Raw genomic sequence first — 15,945 nt, forward strand, 5'->3', positions numbered from 1 at the left:
TTTGTTTGCTTGCAGAAATGTGTGTTTCGGGGGCAGCTGTGTGGGTCATGTTGTTCAATCTGTGAGCTCTGTCCACATGTCCTGAGGTTGTTGATTCGGGCTGCTGGTAGGTGGTTCTCTAATCCTGCACGCACTCACTGGCACTCCTCTACCTTGTTTTTCCACTGCTGTTTCTCTCACACAAACACTCTCTCTCTCTCTCTCTCTCTCTCTCTCTCTCTCTCTCTCTCTCTCTCTCTCTCTCTCTCTCTCTCTCTCTCTCTCTCTCTCTCTCTCTCTCTCTCTCTCTCTCTCTCTCTCTCTCTCTCTCTCTCTCTCTCCCTCTCTCCCTCTCTCCCTCTCTCACCCCCCCCTCTCTCCTTCTCTCACCCCCCCTCTCTCTCTCTCTCTCTCTCACTCTCTCTCTTTCCCTCACACACACACACACACACACACACACACACACACACGTAGACACGTATACACACATACATGCACTCACACACTCACACACACACAGACACGCATACACACACAGACACACACAGACACGAACACACACACAGACACACACACCATCACATGCACACTTATTTAGTTGAGGCTTGATGGGTTTGGTTTGGGTTAGTGAACTGAGCCTCAGAACCAGCTGTCTGAGGGGACTCTTCTTTTGTTGACATCGCTTACATTGTAGAGCTGTGTGATGGACTGTTTTAGGGTCACTTGTTTTTAGATGGTTGTAAAGTTTGATGGCTCGAATAAGGAGGGGTTATTGGCCCAAATCTGCTCTACGTTATTTTGAGTTTTTCTTTGTATTTGCAATTGTCTTGCAAAACTCTGCATGCAGTATTTCGATTGGATGATTGTCCCATTTGGTAAATTATTCATTGGAGACTCCGCTGCCATATCGAGCAATTGGTTTCTGTAACTGATTGGATTTTTTTTTTGCCAGATTCTAATTGGAAAATCGATTTTAATATTTATTTTAATGGCATAGAATGCTCTTCTTGTTTTGTCTCTCAGCTCGTTCACAGCCATGTGAAAGCTACCTGTGTTGCTGATATTTAGTCCTAGATACGTGTAGTATTTGGTGTGTTCTAATAGAACTGTCCAAATAGAATTTATATTTGTCATCCTGATTTCTGACCCTTTTTTGGAATATCGTTATATTCTGTTTTTTTTAGGTTAACAGTCAGAGCCCAGGTCTGACAGAACCTGTGGTTAACAGTCAGAGTCCAGGTCTGACAGAACCGGTGCAGATGATCTAGGTGCAGCTGTAACTCCTCCTTAGTGGGAGACAGCAGCACCAGGTCATCTGCGAACAGCAGACATTTCATTTCAGTGTTGTGTAGGCTGAGACCAGGTGCTGCAGATTCTTCTAATGGTTTTCCCAATTCATTAACGTAGATGTTAAATAGGGTTGGACGTATTGAGCAGCCTTTTTCACTCCCCGTCCCTGTAAGAAGAAGACTGTTTACTTGTTGCCAATTTTAACCGCACATTTGTTTTTAGTGTCATTGATTTAATAGTATCATATGTTTCCCTCCAATACCACTTTCTATTAGTCTATAAAAATACCTTTCTGCCAAATTGAATCAAATGTTTTGTTGAAGTCTATAAAACACGAATATATTTTGCCTTTGTTTTGGTTCACCTGTTTGTCAATTAGAGTGTGGAGGGTGTAAATGTGGTCTGTTGTACGATAATAAATAAAAAATCCAGTCTGGATTTTGTTCAGGAGGTTGAGTTCATCAAGGAAATTATGTAGTCTGCTATTTATAATACTGCAGGAAATGTTCCCCAAGTTGCTGTTAACGCAAATTCCTCTGTAATTATTTGGGTCAAATTTGTCTCCATTTTTATAGATTGGCGTGATCAATCATTGGTTTCAAATGTCGGGGAAAATACCTGCAGTGAGGATATTGTTAAAGAGTTTGAGTATAGCCAATTTGAATTTGTGATCTTATAAAGGGCACAAGGTGAGATCCAAATGCAGACACTGGAGGCAGATGGTCGAGCTCTGATATTTATTATAACAAAGGGAGTAGGCAAAGGCAGGTCAGGGACAGGCGAGAGTTCATAAACCAGGTCAGAGTCCAAACAGTACCAGACGATAGGTAGTCTCGAGGTCAGGCCAGGCAGGGGTCAGAAACCAGATCCGAGTCCAAAACAGTACAAGGGGATAGGCAGGCTGGTAGTCAGGACAGGCAGAGTGGTCAGGCAGGCGGGTTCGGAGTCAGGACAGGCAGGGGTCGAAACCAGGAGGACTAGAAACAAACAGAGACTGGGGAAAAATAGGAGCAAGGAAAACCCCTGGTTGACTTGGCGAACAAGATGAACTGGCACAGAGAGACAGGAAATACAGGGATAAATACACTGGCACAGAGAGACAGGAAACACAGGGATAAATACACTGGCACAGAGAGACAGGAAACACAGGGATAAATACACTGGCACAGAGAGACAGGAAACACAGGGATATATACACTGGTACAGAGAGACAGGAAACACAGGGATAAATACACTGGCACAGAGAGACAGGAAACACAGGGATACATACACTGACACAGAGAGACAGGAAACACAGGGATAAATACACTGACACAGAGAGACAGGAAACACAGGGATAAATACACTGGCACAGAGAGACAGGAAACACAGGGATAAATACACTGGCACAGAGAGACAGGAAACACAGGGATAAATACACTGGTACAAAGAGACAGGAAACACAGGGATAAATACACTGGCACAGAGAGACAGGAAACACAGGGATAAATACACTGGCACAGAGAGACAGGAAACACAGGGATAAATACACTGGCACAGAGAGACAGGAAACACAGGGATAAATACACTGGCACAGGGAGACAGGAAACACAGGGATACATACACTGGCACAGAGAGACACGAAACACAGGGATACATACACTGGCACAGAGAGACAGGAAACACAGGGATAAATACACTGGCACAGAGAGACAGGAAACACAGGGATACATACACTGGCACAGAGAGACAGGAAACACAGGGATAAATACACTGGCACAGAGAGACAGGAAACACAGGGATAAATACACTGGCACAGGGAGACAGGAAACACAGGGATACATACACTGGCACAGAGAGACACGAAACACAGGGATAAATACACTGGCACAGAGAGACAGGAAACACAGGGATACATACACTGGCACAGAGAGACAGGAAACACAGGGATAAATACACTGGCACAGAGAGACAGGAAACACAGGGATACATACACTGGCACAGAGAGACAGGAAACACAGGGATAAATACACTGGCACAGAGAGACAGGAAACACAGGGATAAATACACTGGCACAGGGAGACAGGAAACACAGGGATACATACACTGGCACAGAGAGACAGGAAACACAGGGATAAATACACTGGCACAGAGAGACAGGAAACACAGGGATAAATACACTGGCACAGAGAGACAGGAAACACAGGGATACATACACTGGCACAGAGAGACAGGAAACACAGGGATAAATACACTGGCACAGAGAGACAGGAAACACAGGGATAAATACACTGGCACAGAGAGACAGGAAACACAGGGATAAATACACTGGCACAGAGAGACAGGAAACACAGGGATACATACACTGGCACAGAGAGACACGAAACACAGGGATACATACACTGGCACAGAGAGACAGGAAACACAGGGATAAATACACTGGCACAGAGAGACAGGAAACACAGGGATACATACACTGGCACAGAGAGACAGGAAACACAGGGATAAATACACTGGCACAGAGAGACAGGAAACACAGGGATAAATACACTGGCACAGGGAGACAGGAAACACAGGGATACATACACTGGCACAGAGAGACACGAAACACAGGGATAAATACACTGGCACAGAGAGACAGGAAACACAGGGATACATACACTGGCACAGAGAGACAGGAAACACAGGGATAAATACACTGGCACAGAGAGACAGGAAACACAGGGATACATACACTGGCACAGAGAGACAGGAAACACAGGGATAAATACACTGGCACAGAGAGACAGGAAACACAGGGATAAATACACTGGCACAGGGAGACAGGAAACACAGGGATACATACACTGGCACAGAGAGACAGGAAACACAGGGATAAATACACTGGCACAGAGAGACAGGAAACACAGGGATAAATACACTGGCACAGAGAGACAGGAAACACAGGGATACATACACTGGCACAGAGAGACAGGAAACACAGGGATAAATACACTGGCACAGAGAGACAGGAAACACAGGGATAAATACACTGGCACAGAGAGACAGGAAACACAGGGATAAATACACTGGCACAGAGAGACAGGAAACACAGGGATAAATACACTGGCACAGAGAGACAGGAAACACAGGGATACATACACTGGCACAGAGAGACAGGAAACACAGGGATAATTACACTGGTACAGAGAGAAAGGAAACACAGGGAATAATGAATGAATAATGTTTTTTTGAATGAATAATGGTTTTGTGGCAGCCTTATGTGAGGTAAGACTAAAGTCATGAAATGTCTTTAAAATTATGCTATTTAAACTCCAATGCCTGTGTGCATACTGCTGTTTTAGCCCATCCCGCCACGGTCGTCCCTTTTTAAAGGGGATAATAAGAGACACCTGGAGGAGGTGGAGACAATCACAAGGACAGGTGAACCAGATCAGGGTGTGACAGATTATTTCATTTAAAATACCATCAGCACCACAGGCCATTTTAGGTTGGAGAGTGCATAGTTTTTCCAATAATTATTATTTTTGGTTAGCTCTGTTTCTTTAGATTAGTGAGTCCAGGAGAGATTGTATTTTTTTGGCTACTAATTGCTTTTTGGTATATTTCTAAACTGTTTGCACTCCATCTATAGGCCTGTTTAGTACCATGTAATTTATTGGGCCATGATACTTCATGGTTGGGTTCCGCTATTCTCAGATACACTGTGATTTCACTGTGGTATTAGAGAGGTGTTAGTGAGCTGACTGTGAAGGGTCTCAGAGACACTAGGTTCAATCCAATTTATTCATGAAGCGCTTCTTACATCAACTGATGTCACAAAGTGCTGTACAGAAACCCAGCCTAAAACCCCAAACAGCAAGCAATGCAGGGCCAGAACCTAGGAAGAAACCTAGAGAAGAACCAGGCTCTGAGGGGTGGCCAGTCCTCTTCTGGCTGTGCCGGGTGGAGATTATAACAGAACATGGCCAAGATGTTCAAATGTTCATAGATGACCAGCAGGGTCAAATAATAATAATCACAGTAGTTGTAGAGGGTGCAACAGGTCAGCACCTCAGCAGTAAATGTCAGTTGGCTTTTCATAGCCGGTCATTCAGAGTATCTCTACCGCTCCTGCAATCTCTAGAGAGTTGAAAACAGCAGGTCTGTTGAGGTCATGATAATGAGCTGTAGGTGTACCTACCAAAAGAGTCCCCTCTCAGCCTACCATTGACTATGTATGTGTTCGACAGAGCTTCAGGAGCTGTACTCCATTTTAGATTTTCTCTTTGTCACAGTTGTTTCTGTGGGGGTATGTGGGGAGGGAAAGGTTGTTGCTTCCTGGTAGGCGTTTGTCCCCAAGACTGTTAATAGTGTCTAGCAGTCTTCTGCTGTTCTAGCATTCAGGTCTCCACAGACCAGTACGTTGCCTTGGGCCTGAAAGTGACTAATCTCCCCCTCTAGAATGGAGAAGCTCTCTTCGTTGAAGTAGGGTGACTCTGAGGGGGGAATGTATGTGGCACAGAGGAAGACATTTTTATTTGTTAAGACAGCCTCTTTGTTGATTTTTAACCAGATAAATAATTATCCTGTTTTGATCAATTCGATTAAATGAGTTAGTTCAGATTTATACCATATTAGCATTCCCCCTGAGTCTCTGCCCTGTTTGACTCCTTTTAATTTAGTGGATGGTATGATTATCTCCCTATAACCTAGTGGACAGCCAGTGGAAACATCACCTCTGCACCATGTTTCCTGTAGTACTACAATATCAACATCATCAATTTCTTTCAGGAAGTCTGGGTTTCTGCTCTTTAGCCCAAAAGCAGAGGACTTCAATCGTTGTAAACTCCAACATGCAACGTAAAAACATGTATTGTGCTCATCTTACCATGATCCTCGGCCTATCACATGTGTTTAATGGCCTATCACATGTGAGCATAGTAGACTCTGCATGTGTTTAATGGCCTATCACATGTGAGCATAGTAGACTCAGCATGTGTTTAATGGCCTATCACATGCGAGCATAGTAGACTCTGCATGTGTTTAATGGCCTATCACATGTGAGCATAGTAGACTCAGCATGTGTTTAATGGCCTATCACATGTGAGCATAGTAGACTCAGCATGTGTTTAATGGCCTATCACATGTGAGCATAGTAGACTCTGCATGTGTTTAATGGCCTATCACATGTGAGCATAGTAGACTCTGCATGTGTTTAATGGCCTATCACATGTGAGCATAGTAGACTCAGCATGTGTTTAATGGCCTATCACATGTGAGCATAGTAGACTCAGCATGTGTTTAATGGCCTATCACATGTGAGCATAGTAGACTCAGCATGTGTTTAATGGCCTATCACATGTGAGCATAGTAGACTCAGCATGTGTTTAATGGCCTATCACATGCGAGCATAGTAGACTCAGCATGTGTTTAATGGCCTATCACATGCGAGCATAGTAGACTCAGCATGTGTTTAATGGCCTATCACATGTGAGCATAGTAGACTCTGCATGTGTTTAATGGCCTATCACATGCGAGCATAGTAGACTCTGCATGTGTTTAATGGCCTATCACATGTGAGCATAGTAGACTCTGCATGTGTTTAATGGCCTATCACATGTGAGCATAGTAGACTCAGCATGTGTTTAATGGCCTATCACATGTGAGCATAGTAGACTCAGCATGTGTTTAATGGCCTATCACATGTGAGCATAGTAGACTCAGCATGTGTTTAATGGCCTATCACATGTGAGCATAGTAGACTCAGCATGTGTTTAATGGCCTATCACATGCGAGCATAGTAGACTCAGCATGTGTTTAATGGCCTATCACATGTGAGCATAGTAGACTCAGCATGTGTTTAATGGCCTATCACATGTGAGCATAGTAGACTCAGCATGTGTTTAATGGCCTATCACATGTGAGCATAGTAGACTCAGCATGTGTTTAATGGCCTATCACATGTGAGCATAGTAGACTCTGCATGTGTTTAATGGCCTATCACATGTGAGCATAGTAGACTCTGCATGTGTTTAATGGCCTATCACATGTGAGCATAGTAGACTCAGCATGTGTTTAATGGCCTATCACATGTGAGCATAGTAGACTCAGCATGTGTTTAATGGCCTATCACATGTGAGCATAGTAGACTCAGCATGTGTTTAATGGCCTATCACATGTGAGCATAGTAGACTCAGCATGTGTTTAATGGCCTATCACATGCGAGCATAGTAGACTCAGCATGTGTTTAATGGCCTATCACATGCGAGCATAGTAGACTCAGCATGTGTTTAATGGCCTATCACATGTGAGCATAGTAGACTCTGCATGTGTTTAATGGCCTATCACATGCGAGCATAGTAGACTCTGCATGTGTTTAATGGCCTATCACATGTGAGCATAGTAGACTCTGCATGTGTTTAATGGCCTATCACATGTGAGCATAGTAGACTCAGCATGTGTTTAATGGCCTATCACATGTGAGCATAGTAGACTCAGCATGTGTTTAATGGCCTATCACATGTGAGCATAGTAGACTCAGCATGTGTTTAATGGCCTATCACATGTGAGCATAGTAGACTCAGCATGTGTTTAATGGCCTATCACATGCGAGCATAGTAGACTCAGCATGTGTTTAATGGCCTATCACATGCGAGCATAGTAGACTCAGCATGTGTTTAATGGCCTATCACATGTGAGCATAGTAGACTCTGCATGTGTTTAATGGCCTATCACATGCGAGCATAGTAGACTCTGCATGTGTTTAATGGCCTATCACATGCGAGCATAGTAGACTCTGCATGTGTTTAATGGCCTATCACATGCGAGCATAGTAGACTCTGCATGTGTTTAATGGCCTATCACATGCGAGCATAGTAGACTCTGCATGTGTTTAATGGCCTATCACATGCGAGCATAGTAGACTCTGCATGTGTTTAATGGCCTATCACATGTGAGCATAGTAGACTCTGCATGTGTTTAATGGCCTATCACATGCGAGCATAGTAGACTCTGCATGTGTTTAATGGCCTATCACATGCGAGCATAGTAGACTCTGCATGTGTTTAATGGCCTATCACATGCGAGCATAGTAGACTCTGCATGTGTTTAATGGCCTATCACATGCGAGCATAGTAGACTCTGCATGTGTTTAATGGCCTATCACATGCGAGCATAGTAGACTCTGCATGTGTTTAATGGCCTATCACATGTGAGCATAGTAGACTCAGCATGTGTTTAATGGCCTATCACATGTGAGCATAGTAGACTCTGCATGTGTTTAATGGCCTATCACATGCGAGCATAGTAGACTCTGCATGTGTTTAATGGCCTATCACATGCGAGCATAGTAGACTCTGCATGTGTTTAATGGCCTATCACATGTGAGCATAGTAGACTCAGCATGTGTTTAATGGCCTATCACATGTGAGCATAGTAGACTCTGCATGTGTTTAATGGCCTATCACATGTGAGCATAGTAGACTCAGCATGTGTTTAATGGCCTATCACATGTGAGCATAGTAGACTCAGCATGTGTTTAATGGCCTATCACATGTGAGCATAGTAGACTCAGCATGTGTTTAATGGCCTATCACATGTGAGCATAGTAGACTCAGCATGTGTTTAATGGCCTATCACATGTGAGCATAGTAGACTCAGCATGTGTTTAATGGCCTATCACATGTGAGCATAGTAGACTCAGCATATGTTTAATGCCATTCATTTGGTTGGTGGGGGCTGGGCCAGTTGCTCCTCTCTCAGACTGTGCGTAGCTATGCCTGCCGGGCTGTGGCTCCTCCAGGTGTTGGTCTGTGGGAGGGGATAGGTCTGGGTCAGTCTGAAGCTGGGCTGGGGTAGTTTGTGCTGCGCTGACTGTGGTGGGCATTGAGGTTGGTGGTGGTGCTCTCTCTCTCTCTCTCTCTCTCTCTCTCTCTCTCTCTCTCTCTCTCTCTCTCTCTCTCTCTCTCACTCTCACTCTCACTCTCACTCTCAGTCTCAGTCTCAGTCTCTGTCTCTGTCTCTGTCTCTGTCTCTGTCTCTGTCTCTGTCTCGTTAAGGCATCACTGTCAGCGCTTGTTTGTTGTGGTGTCTGGCTAGTAGTGAGATGCTGCATGTCTGCTTGGCTGTGGTGTCTGGCTAGGCGGGCGACATGATCTGAGGGCTTATGTGTTGTCTTGTCCTGGTTGATTGGTTATGTCTGAAATACAGTACAGTATATGAGTGAAACACTAGCAAGAACCAAGGCTGTCCTAGTAAAACACGATGCATTCACTAGTGTGTATTGGATAATTCAGTCACACACACACACACACACACACTCAAATTCTTAGCCTCGTAACTGATGACAGATTTGGCTCATATCTGGTCCTCCATTTCTGCCTGTCAGGCTATGATTTGTGTCATCTGACATTATAAAACAGCCTCTCGTGACAAGCAAACATGCTGACACACACATAGCACACACATTGACACACTAACACACACACACACGTAAAGCTCACACAAGTAAAACTCTCCCAGGCATCAGAAATGGAGGATCGTCTAACTCTTCTCCTCTGTTCATTGTTTTTATCACCTAAAGCCACATACATTTACTTCTGGTCTGTAGAGATCAGTCAGAAGTAAAACAACCACTCCACTCTCAAAAGCCATCACTTGAGATTAAATTGGGGTGGCAGGTAGTCTAGTGGGTTGGAGCGTTGGACTAGTAACCAAAAGGTTGCAAGATCAAATCCTCGAGCTGACATGGTAAAAATCTGTCGTTCTGCCCCTGAACAAGGCAGTTAACCCACTGTTCCTAGGCCGTCATTGAAAATAAGAATTTGTTCTTAACTGACTTACCTAGTCATATTTATGTGTGTCAGCGAGCGCTAGTGTGTATCCAGGGGTCGAATTGTTAAAAAGCAGAGATCTGTATATAATGATGAGATACTCATGTCTCCGGCCTAACAATGACAGTTGTTGTTCCAAAGGCGGGAAAACGCAGGCGACAAGCTTAGCCCATAGAAACACATTAGGTTTATTTTGGACAGATTTTGGCAAGAGTGAAACCTCTCGCTTTGCCTCTTCCTCTCTGTTAAAGTTAACAAGGGGTATGCTATGTTCGTGCAGGGGAGGCTAGGATGGATTTGGGGTATGCTATGTTCATGCAGGGGAGGCTAGGAGGGATTTGGGGTATGCTATGTTCATGCAGGGGAGGCTAGGAGGGATTTGGGGTTTGCTATGTTCATGCAGGGGAGGCTAGGAGGGATTTGGGGTTTGCTATGTTCGTGCAGGGGAGGCTAGGAGGGATTTGGGGTATGCTATGTTCGTGCAGGGGAGGCTAGGACGGATTTGGGGTATGCTATGTTCATGCAGGGGAGGCTAGGACGGATTTGGGGTATGCTATGTTCATGCAGGGGAGGCTAGGAGGGATTTGGGGTTTGCTATGTTCATGCAGGGGAGGCTAGGAGGGATTTGGGGTTTGCTATGTTGGTGCTGCGGAGGCTAGGAGGGATTTGGGGTTTGCTATGTTGGTGCTGCGGAGGCTAGGAGGGATTTGGGGTTTGCTATGTTGGTGCTGCGGAGGCTAGGAGGGATTTGGGGTATGCTATGTTGGTGCTGCGGAGGCTAGGAGAGATATTTTTATGTAAAAGCAGCTGTTAATTGGTCAATTCAGAGGACTCCTGGGAGGCTTAGGCCTATGATCAGATTGGAATTAAAATCAAAGAAAATCACAAGTCAGCTGTATTCAAGATGTTTTCAACGTTGAATAATGATCATCCAAAACTTGACAACTTGGTTCGAAGTACTGAAATTAGAAAACAAGATACTTGAGGCAAATGGCATTTCAAAAGCCTATTCTAATTGCCTTTTGTCCAACAACACAAGTTGCACTGACAAAAAGAAGTGGAATAATAGAAGTATGTATACTGAACAAAAATATAAATGCAACATGTAAAGTGTTGGTCCCATGTTTCATGAGCTGAAATAAAAAAATCCCAGAAATGTTCCATACGCTAATTTCTCTAAAATGTCCTTTTTAGTGAGCATTTCTCATTTGCCAAGATAATCCATCCACCTGACAGGTGTGACATATCAAGAAACTGATTAAACAGCATTATCATTACACAGGTGCACCTTGTGCTGGGGACAGTAAAAAAACACTGTATAATATGCAGTTCTGTCACACAACACAATGCCATCTATGTCTCAAGTTTTGAGGGAGCGTGCAATTGGCATGCTGACTGCAGGAATGTCCACCAGAGCTGTTGCCAGAAAATTGAATGTTCCTTTCTCTACTATATGCCGCCTCCAACGTCATATTCGAGAATTTGGCAATACGTCCAACAGACCTCACAACCGCAGACCATGTGTAACCATGCTAGCCCAGGACCTCCACATCTGGCATCTTCACCTGCGGGATCATCTGAGACCAGCCACCCAGACAGTTGATGAAACTGTGGATTTGCACAAGCAAAGCATTTCTGCACAAACTGTCAGAAACCGTCTCAAGGAAGCTCATCTGCTTGCTTGTCGTCCTCACCAGGGTCTTGATTTGACTGCAGTTTGGCATCCTAACCTACTTCACTGGACAAATGCTCACGTTCTATGGACACTGGCACGCTGGAGAAGTGTGCTCTTCACAGATGAATCCCGGTTTCTTCTGTACCGGGCAGATGGTAGACAGAGTGTATGGCGTCTTGTCGGCAAGCGGTTTGCTGATGTCAACATTGTGAATTGAGTGCCCCCTGGTGGCGGTGGATTTATGGTGTGAGCAGGCATAAGCTACGGACAATGAACACAATTGCATTTTATCGATGGCAATTTGAATGCACAAAGATAGCGTGACGAGATCCTGAGGCCCATTGTCGTGCCATTCATCCGCCGCCATCACCTCATGTTTCAGCATGATAATGCACGGCCCCATGTCACAAGGATCTGTACACAATTCCTAGAAGCTGAACATTTCCCAGTTCTTCCATGGCCTGCGTACTCACCAGATATGTCACCCATTGAGCATGTTTGGGATGCTCTGGATCGACGTGTATGACAGTGTGTTCCATTTCCCGCCAATATCCAGCAACTTCGCACAGCCAATGAAAAGGAGTGGGACAACATTCCACAGGCCACAATCAACAGCCTGATCAACTCTATATGAAGGAGATGTGCCGCGCTGCATGAGGTAAATGGTGTTCACACCAGATACTGACTGGTTTTCATGAGGTAAATGGTGTTCACACCAGATACTGACTGGTTTTCATGAGGTAAATGGTGTTCACACCAGATACTGACTGGTTTTCATGAGGTAAATGGTGTTCACACCAGATACTGACTGGTTTTCATGAGGTAAATGGTGTTCACACCAGATACTGACTGGTTTTCATGAGGTAAATGGTGTTCATACCAGATACTGACTGGTTTTCATGAGGTAAATGGTGTTCATACCAGATACTGACTGGTTTTCATGAGGTAAATGGTGTTCACACCAGATACTGACTGGTTTTCATGAGGTAAATGGTGTTCACACCAGATACTGACTGGTTTTCATGAGGTAAATGGTGTTCACACCAGATACTGACTGGTTTTCATGAGGTAAATGGTGTTCATACCAGATACTGACTGGTTTTCATGAGGTAAATGGTGTTTACACCAGATACTGACTGGTTTTCATGAGGTAAATGGTGTTCACACCAGATACTGACTGGTTTTCCGATCCATTATTTTTTAAGGTATCTGTGATCAACAGATACATCTGTATTCCCAGTTATCTGAAATCCATAGATTAGGCCCTAATGAATTTATTTCAATTGACTGATTTCCTTATAAGAACTGTAACTCAGTAAAATCTTTGCTGACTGGAGTCCGCATTTGTGCCTATTTTAATTATTGTTCCTTGAGATACATGAAATATTTCACCAAAAGTTTAATTTGTGGACCCTATTTCCTGTAATTCTAATATTTTGGATAGGCTATATCATGCTAATTTTACGTACTGTAACGTGACTGGATGGAAAATTACTGAGGATGATAGCGGACAATATTGCCACTCCTGTTTGATATATCTTCAATTTGAGCCTACTAGAAAGTGTGTGCCCTCAGGCCTGGAGGGAAGCAAAAGTAATTCCGCTACCCAAGAATAGCAAAGCCCCCTTTACTGACTCAAATAGCCGACCAATCAGCTTGTTACCAACCCTTAGTAAACTTTTGTAAAAAATTGTATTTGACCTGTTGCAATGCTATTTTACAAAAACAAATTGACAACAGACTTTCATCATGCTTATAGGGAAGGATATTCAACAAGCACAGCACTTACACAAATGACTGATGATTAACTGAGAGAAATTAATGATACAAATATTGTGGAGGCTGTTTTGTTAGGATTTTGACATTATTGATCATAGTCTGCTGCAGGAAAAACCTATGTTATGGCTTTACACCCCTGCTATATTGTGGATAAAGAGTTACCTGTCTAACAGAACTCAGAGGGTGTTCTTTATGGAAGCCTCTCCAACATAATCCAGGTAGAATCAGGAATTCCCCAGGGCAGCTGTTTAGGCCCCTTGCTTTTTCAATCTTTACTAACGACATGTCACTGGCTTTGAGCAAAGGCAGTGTGTCCATGTATGCGGATGACTGAACACTATACACATCAGTTACAACAGCCAATGAAATTGCAGGGCGCCGAATACAAATCAACAGAAATCTCATGAAACAAATTTCTCAAACATACAAGTATTAGAGATAAAATTCTCGTTAATCCAGCCACAGTGTCTGATTTTCAAAAATGCTTTACAGCGAAAGCTCCACAAATGATTATGTTAGGTCACCACCAAGTCATAGAAAAACCCAGCCATTTTTCCAGCCAAAGAGAGGAGTCACAAAAAGCACAAATAGAGATAAAATGAATCACTAACCTTTGATGATCTTCATCAGATGACACTCATAGGACTTCATGTTACACAATACATGTATGTTTTGTTCGATAAAGTGCATATTTATATCCAAAAATCTAATTTTACATTGGCGTGTTCAGTAGTTCCAAAACATGCAGTGATTTTGCAGAGAGCCACATTAACCTCTCTAGGGTACGTGAGACGGTAGCGTCCCACCTCTTCAACAGCCAGTGAAACTGCAGGGCGCCAAATTCAAAACAACAGAAATCCCATAATTAAAATTCCTCAAACATACATGTTTTTCACACCATTTTAAAGATACACTTGTTTTCAAATACAGCCACAGTGTCCAATTTCAAAAAGGCTTTACGACGAAAGCAAACCATGCAATAATCTGAGTCGGCGCTCAGAGCCCAATCAACACACAAATACAGTATATCCGCCATATTGTGCAGTCAACAGAAGTCAGAAATAACATTATAAACATTCACTTACCTTTGATGATCTTCATCAGAAAGCACTCCCAGGAATCCCAGTTCCACAATATATGTTTGTTTTGTTCGATAATGTCCATCATTTATGTCCAAATTCCTCCTTGTTGTTCTAGCGTTCAGTACACTTTCCAAACTCACGACTCGCGGGCAAGTCCAGCGGAAAGTACTGACGAAAAGTTAAAAAAGTTATATTACAGTCCGTAAAAACATGACAAACGAAGTATTGAATCAATCTTTAGGATGTTTTTAACATAATTCTTCAATAATGTTCCAACCGGAGAATTCCTTTGTCTTCAGAAGTGCGATGGAACAGAGCTCGCTCTCACGTGAACGTGCATAGTCAGCACATGTTCAGGTCATGGTAGACCTTACTCAATCCCCTCTAATTCGGCCCCACTTCACAGTAGAAGCATCAGACAAGGTTCTAAAGACTGTTGACATCTAGTGGAAGCTTTAGGAAGTGCAACATTACCAATATCCCACTGTATCTTTAATAAGAGCTGAGTTGAAAATCGACCAACCTCAGATTTCCCACTTCCTGGTTGGATTTTTTCTCAGGTTTTTGCCTGCCATATGAGTTCTGTTATACTCACAGACATCATTCAAACAGTTTTTAGAAACTTCACAATGTTTTCTATCCAAATCTACTAATATTATGCATATTCTAGCATCTGGGACTGAGTAGGAGGCAGTTTACTCTGGGCACGCTTTTCATCCAAACGTGAAAATGCTGCCCCCTATCCATAAGAAGTTAACAAAGACCTGCTATTAGTTTCAGAATGGGTGGCAAGGAATAAGTTAGTCTAACATATTTAAATATAAACTAAAAGCATTGCATTTAGGACAAATCATTCACTAAACCCTAAACCTCAACTAAATCTTGTAATGATGTGGAAATTGAGACTGATGAGGTGACTAAATTACTTGGAGTAACCCTGGATTGTAAACTGTCATGGGCAAAACATATTGATACAGCATTAGCTAAGATGGGGAGAAGTCTGTCCATAACAAAGCGCTGCTCTGACTTCTTAACAACACTACCAACAAGGCAGGTCTTACAGGTTCTGGTTTTGTCGCACCTGGATTACTGTTCAGTAGTGTGGTCAGGTGCCACAAAGAGGGACTTACAAAAATTACAAGTGGCTCAGAACAGGGCAGCACGGCTGGCCCTTAAATGTACACAGGGAGCTAACAATTATATTTATATTTTTAATTTATTTTATTTCTCCTTTATTTAACCAGGTAGGCCAATTAAAAACAAGTTCTCATTTACAACTGCGACCTGACCAAGATAAAGCAAAGCAGTGCAACAAAAACAACAATACAGAGTTACACGTGGGATAAAC

The sequence above is a fragment of the Salvelinus alpinus genome, chromosome 22 (genome assembly GCF_045679555.1).
Source record: "Salvelinus alpinus chromosome 22, SLU_Salpinus.1, whole genome shotgun sequence".
In the NCBI taxonomy this organism is placed as follows: Eukaryota; Metazoa; Chordata; class Actinopteri; order Salmoniformes; family Salmonidae; genus Salvelinus; species Salvelinus alpinus.